Source organism: Pseudophryne corroboree, chromosome 10 (genome assembly GCF_028390025.1).
Source record: "Pseudophryne corroboree isolate aPseCor3 chromosome 10, aPseCor3.hap2, whole genome shotgun sequence".
In the NCBI taxonomy this organism is placed as follows: Eukaryota; Metazoa; Chordata; class Amphibia; order Anura; family Myobatrachidae; genus Pseudophryne; species Pseudophryne corroboree.
The window spans coordinates 261486026-261492425 of NC_086453.1; the positions used below are offsets into that span (position 1 = coordinate 261486026).

Consider the following 6400-nt stretch of genomic DNA (forward strand, 5'->3'; position numbering starts at 1 on the left):
ACTGCAAAATCACTGTATTTAATTATACGTCCAAATAACTGGAATTATACATCCAAATCACTGGAATTAAAAGGCAAAATCACTGGAATTATTCGTCCAAATCACTGGAATTATACTGCAAAATCACTGTAATTAATTATACGTCCAAATAACTGGAATTATACGTCCAAATCACTGGAATTAAAAGGCAAAATCACTGGAATTATACGTCCAAATCAATGGAATTAAATGGCATATAATGGAGGTTGTTCCTAGGTGGCTAACATCCTTACCCCTACTTATTACAGATTGACAGAGGCAACACACGGCTTGACACCTGGGGGTATATTTACTAAGATTCGTATTTCGTTCGTTTTTAATCGATGTGTTGTTCTTTTTCTAAGTGGCAATTTGGCCATTTACAAAAGGTCAAATTTGGCAGTGTTTGTAGCATTCGTATTTTTTTGCACTGTCGCACACAAAAATATGAATGAATACACCATCGGTCAAATGCGCCAGTCAATTAATAGAACTCGGTGATTTATCAATGTTTTATATTTGTAGGTTCGGCAGTAAAAAGCTTAAATGCGGCCGCAAAACTATACAATTTGTATTTTTTTGCACTTTTCAAATAGAACTGCTTTTTCCTGGCGTGTTTCAAACTTCACTACTCTACAATGTGGTTTTTTTTTGCCTCAACATACGTATTGCTGGTTTGGAATGTATTTTGTATGTATTTGTGAATACCTGAAATGTTTTAAAATGCAATCATCATATTTTTCAAGATTTGAAATTTTTTTGAAAACACCAAAAATTTTTTAGACATGAACCTTAGATAGCATTTATGCTTCACTCATGGTCAAATGCAAATGAGGCCTAAAGAAGAAACGTCTAAGGTAGTAAAAAGCATCAAACATAATTCAAAGTAAAAATAGTCAAGTTTTTTTTTTATCAAAAAACATCACCTGTGCTGCATCAGTACTGATTGTCACATAATTACCACCATGCATATTGTAATACGTAACTGTTGTTATTGTTATGTTCATCTAGCAAATACACACAACACACATTTTGTTAATGACTGCTTTACTTGTGCTTTTGCCTTCAAAATGTATAACTGTGAAGGTTTTAAAATCACCTCGAAAGAAAAACAAATAAACAATATAAACAAAGGCAAATTATTATTCCTTGTGACTCTTTTAAGTGGCTGTCCCCTTTCCACTGGAGTGTCTCCGAGTTCTGGCAGACCGTCTGGGTGGTGACGTGACAGGAGTCACTATAGGGGTTGTTGTTGTTGAGCTCGAGCTTGTGTGGGTCCCTTGATGTGTCAAATGCATTGTTAGATTTGTAAGAGTCAAGTTTAAGTCTCTTGTTGCTGATGTTTGACTCTCCATCATTCGGACCATGTTGTCTTGGGTTGTTTGTGTGGCCATAAAAAGCTGCAAGTAGCCTTGATGGAGCCAATGATTATCATCCATCACTCGTTGGTATATGTCGATCAGTCTGCCCTCATGAGTTCCACTGTGTTGGCCACTCTTGTTAGTTCCATCGTTTGCCTGCTGCTGGTTCTGCATAGGTGTGGTATGTGATGGGCTACACTTGCAGTGGACTGTGTTTGTTGTCGTAAGCAGTCCAAAGTATTGCTCTGCATGCTGGCCCAGCTGGCCCAAAAAGCTTGTTCTTGTGCCTGTGGTGTTTGGGGGGTTGGGCTTGTCTATGAGTCAGGTGTGTGTGGAGTGGGAGGTGTTGCAAAGTGAGCAGTAGTTTGCTCATGCGGTGGTATGGGTGTTAACTGTAAGACAATTGTATCCTCAGTGGTTGTTTGCTGGTGTTGGGCAGGCTGACTTTCCATCACAATGACCTCTGCTGTAGAAATAAATTTGGTTGATGTAAGTATATATTTGTGTTGTAATTGTACGTAATACTGATGTGTACTTAGGGCCACATTTATCCCACAATGTTAAGCCAAGTTTGTACATTAATGTTTTTTTTTTTTTGTATTTGTAGGGTTACCAAACTCATTGTAACATTTTTAGGTACAATTTCATTGTAACACTACACTTTATTGTGACTAATACAGATGAACCCATCTTTATCCTTGCCTTTCCTAGGTGTTTATTTGCCACGACAGACAGACTTTATCCTGTAATGTAATTAGATACTCCATGGATGTTTTGATGTGTGACTAATGTTTTTATGTCATAAGCAAAACATGAATGCCTTAGCATAAATCACCATGGTGTGTGGAAGCTACGCAGACATTATCAGATAAAGATGCCTGTATTTGTATATGTGTTCTCGCACTACTTGTATTATTTGAAATAGTAGTCATAACCAACTTTCATGTGTTTACATATGGTTTTTTTTTGTTTAGATTTTAATATAATGTTTCAAGTACCTTTATGCTAAAGTGTCTGCTCAAAATGTGGTTGAGATTTGTGACACAATATGAAGGCTGCATTTTGTCCCTGTAAAGGGAGTATAATAAACAAAAATGTGATGTGTGTTTTTGCAATTAAACTCACCTGGCAACTGTGGCATATGCGGGGACATGGGTGGTGGACTCTCGAGCAGTTGATGTGGTGGTAATTCTGAGACTTTGGAGATGCGTCATCTTTGTGATGTCTGTGAAGCTGGTCTGGAGGCCCCAGTCAGACTTAACCTCCGTAACGGTTCAACCTGTGTGGATGTTCCTGTGTGTGTGGTGTATAAAAATCAATTTCTACCCACATTGTTTTCAAAGGCATTCCTGAAGAAAAATATTTACCTGCAGTAGCAGCATTTGGTTTCGCAGATTGAGAAGAGCCTGGTCCGGAGGAAACTTTAGTCTTTTTATGTCCTAAAAAAATTAACAACACTATTTTATGCGCCAAACCTAATAGTGGCTACATTTACATTTAAGTACTTTTACAATTCAGTAAAATATAATAATTCAAACAAAACATCCACAAAACACACAAATGACACTTTCCAAACAATATACGGGCCGATTACTAAGACAGTCTTTCTCAAACATTTAAATAAACAACAAAAATACAAAAACAACATACACAATGTCAAAGGCAACATTAAATACATTACAAAATACAAACTATAAACTTACCAGCCTTCTTTTGCCGATCGGAGTCCTTCACATAAGTCTCACTCACGACCTCTGTAGGAATGAGGCTCTGCAGGGGCAACTCATAATACAAATACAACGCCACAAAAGGGGCACCACCACCAGTTTGGCATGCAGACTTGGCCTCCCTTGCCATTTTGGCTTTCACACAACGCTTTATGCCATAAAACCTTTTCCTGCAGGTCTCCTCGGTTCGCCTCACTAAGCCCTCACAACTGACTGCAGCAACCACCTTATGCCACATTTGTGCCTTCTTCCTGGAGGACACCTTAGCTGCCTCTTGGCCAAAAAGCTGGCGATGATATCGCATTATCTCGTGAACTAGGACAACATTCTCCTCAAAGTAAATTTTACATTGTGCCCTGATTTGGTTGTGGTACGTGGCTGCGGAGCCACATCACTCTCACTAGAGGACTCGGGTGCCTCCTCTGCAACCTCCTCCTCCTCACCCCCCTCACTAACCTCCACCTCACTAACCTCCTGCACCTCCCCCGCCTCACTAACCTCAGAATCCGACATGATTGAGACAAACACTGAACAAATAGAATTAATTTAAAAAAAAACCCCTCCCCTACCTCTAAAACTAACACACACACACACACACACACACACACACACACACACACACACACACACACACACACACACACACACACACAAATACAGTGACAAGAGACTCTTAAATAAACCACAAGGACAGAAAATATGACACACTAATAAGTAACAAGACAACAAACAACACAAGACACCTTTCACAGCACAGCACTCAACAATAGAAAAACTACAAAACCATTCACTCACCAAACTCCTCACAACGCTACCTCTCTCCTCTCCACTGACTAAACCCACGAGGTTCGATCATTTGGGGCGTATTTATATGGTTGCGCATTGCCACTCCCTCGTATTCCTCTAAACCAATCATGACTCACACTAGAAGACGAAAAAAAACAAAAAAAAAAACGGCCGCATTGGTGACATATCACGGCCGAACACTCATAGTACGAATGACACGTGAAAAACCCCATCTTCGGACGAAAACAAACACATTCGGCTGAGAAAAGCTACGAAAAATACGAATGACCGCGACATCGACCACTACGAATAGGACGAATACGAAAGCTTAGTAAATGAGCGTACATAAATTCAAAAAGTTGCAAATGCACACTACCGATGACATTCGAGTTTAAACTCCCACCAAATCCCGACAAATACGAATCTTAGTAAATATACCCCCTGTTGTCCGAATTTGTGGAGAAATAATTCCACACCTAGTCATGAACATAAGCCAGGGCCTCAGCCGTTCCTTGCCACTCCGTGCCGTAAATGGCATATTGGCAAGTTCACGTTTCTCCTCAGACGATTTAAATTTCTTTTTTTGAGTCTTTTTACTGAACTTTGGTGGTCATTCCGAGTTGATCGCTAGCTGCATTCGTTCACTGTGCAGCGATGAGGCAAAAAAATTGCACTTCTGCGTATGCAGTGTAATGCGCACGCGCAACATACTTTTTCAACGGCAGATGTAGTTTCACACAGGGTCTAGCAAAGCTTTTCAGTCGCACTACTTACCGCAGAGTGATTGACAAGAAGTGGGCGTTTTTGGGTGGCAACTGACCGTTTTCAGGGAGTGTTCGAAAAAACGCAGGCATGCCAGCAAAAACGCAGGTGTGGCTGGCCAAATGCAGGGCGTGTTTGTGATGTCAAAACAGGAACTGAATAGTCTGAAGTGATCACAAGCGCTGAGTAGGTATTGAGCCACTCTAAAACTGCACAAAAAAACGTTGCCGTCGCTCTGCGATCCTTTCGTTCGCACTTCTGCTAAGCTAAAATACACTCCCAGTGGGAGGCGGCATAGGGTTTGCATGGCTGCTAAAAACAGCTAGCGAGCGAACAACTCGGAATGACCACCTTTTGCTTTTTGGATTTTACATGCCCTCTTCTATAACATTGGGCATCGGACTTGGCAGACGACGTTGATGGCATTTCATCGTCTGTCATGGCTAGTGGCAGCAGCTTCAGCACTAGGAGGAAGTGGTTCTTGATCTTTCCCTGTTTTATCCTCCAAATTTTTGTTCTCCATTATTATTTTAGAGTTATATAACACAATATGCGGCACAGGAATGACTGATGGCTGAAGGCCAGGACACTACCACTGGTTTGATGAAGCACAACACAGCTTGTTGTTATTATTATTATTATTATTATTATTATAATACTGTAGCAGTGGACATATAGCAGCAGCGTATACCACTATGACTGACATAGGCGTGCACAGCTAATTTTATTAGGGGCTGCACTGATGGAGGGGTGTGTCTAGCACCACCTTTTAGGTGTGTCTAGCACTATTTTAATTCTCTCAGTAAAATCACATGGCTTAATCTAATTTCTCTTACGTCCTAGAGGATGCTGGGGTCCATATCAGTACCATGGGGTATAGACAGGTCCACCAGGAGCCATTGGCACTTTAAGAGTTTAATAGTGTGGGCTGGCTCCACCCTCTATGCCCCTCCTACCAGACTCAGTTTAGAAAATGTGCCCGGAGGAGCCGGTCACAGCTAGGGGAGCTCTACAGAGTTTCTTTAGAAAAAGTTTATTTTCTTTCTTTTCAGAGTTTTTTGTTTTACAGGGAGGCTGCTGGCAACAGCCTCCCTGCAAGGAGAGACTGAGGGGGGGAGCAGTGTCCGCCATGCAGGGTCTTGAACCACTGCTCCAGCTGACTGAATGTTAGGCTTCAGAGGGGTCTGATCGCGCCTCGCCGCAGGGGAACGCTCACCCCAGCAGCCGGCTGCCACCCCCTCGGGAGCTGAAGATGGCGAGTGAGTCACTGTCCCCCCTTGCAAGCGGGGGGACAGTGTGAAGAAGGCAACCTTAGGGTAGTGAGCGTGGTCTCACCCGCGCTCCGTGATGGCTCAGCGGTACTGCGGTGCGGCGCTTGGAGGGGCGCCCTGGGCCAGCGCCGGACCCTACACTGTCCACTGAAGTCTGACGGGGTCTGCGGATCCAGGCCAGCGCAACTCCTGCAGCCAGTATAATCTTTCGGTGAGTGGGAAGACAGCACCATTGAGGGGCGGAGCTTCTCCTCAGAGTGGACCCAGCAGCGTTCAGCGCCATTTTCTCCTGCCTGCACTTACTACAAGTGAACCAGGTCCCTCCAGAGCAATCTCCAGCTATCTGTACGGTACCAAGGGGGTTGTAGAAGGGGGGGGAAGGCTGTATACAGGCTGTGTCACCTATTAAGGGACACAGTCAGCGCTGGTTAGGGACTCCCTATACCTTTGATAGCGCTGTGTGTGGGTTGGCTCC

At 42.8% G+C, this 6400-nt stretch overlaps 1 long non-coding RNA gene across 1 annotated transcript; it reads right to left on the reverse strand.

The window, feature by feature from the left end:
- Positions 1–1089: 1089 nt before the first annotated feature.
- Positions 1090–2818, reverse strand: LOC134965498 (uncharacterized). Its single transcript, XR_010188402.1, has 3 exons — positions 2747–2818; positions 2505–2672; positions 1090–1845 (listed from the first exon to the last, which is right to left on the reverse strand). It is a non-coding gene; the product is annotated as an uncharacterized LOC134965498 (long non-coding RNA).
- Positions 2819–6400: the final 3582 nt, after the last annotated feature.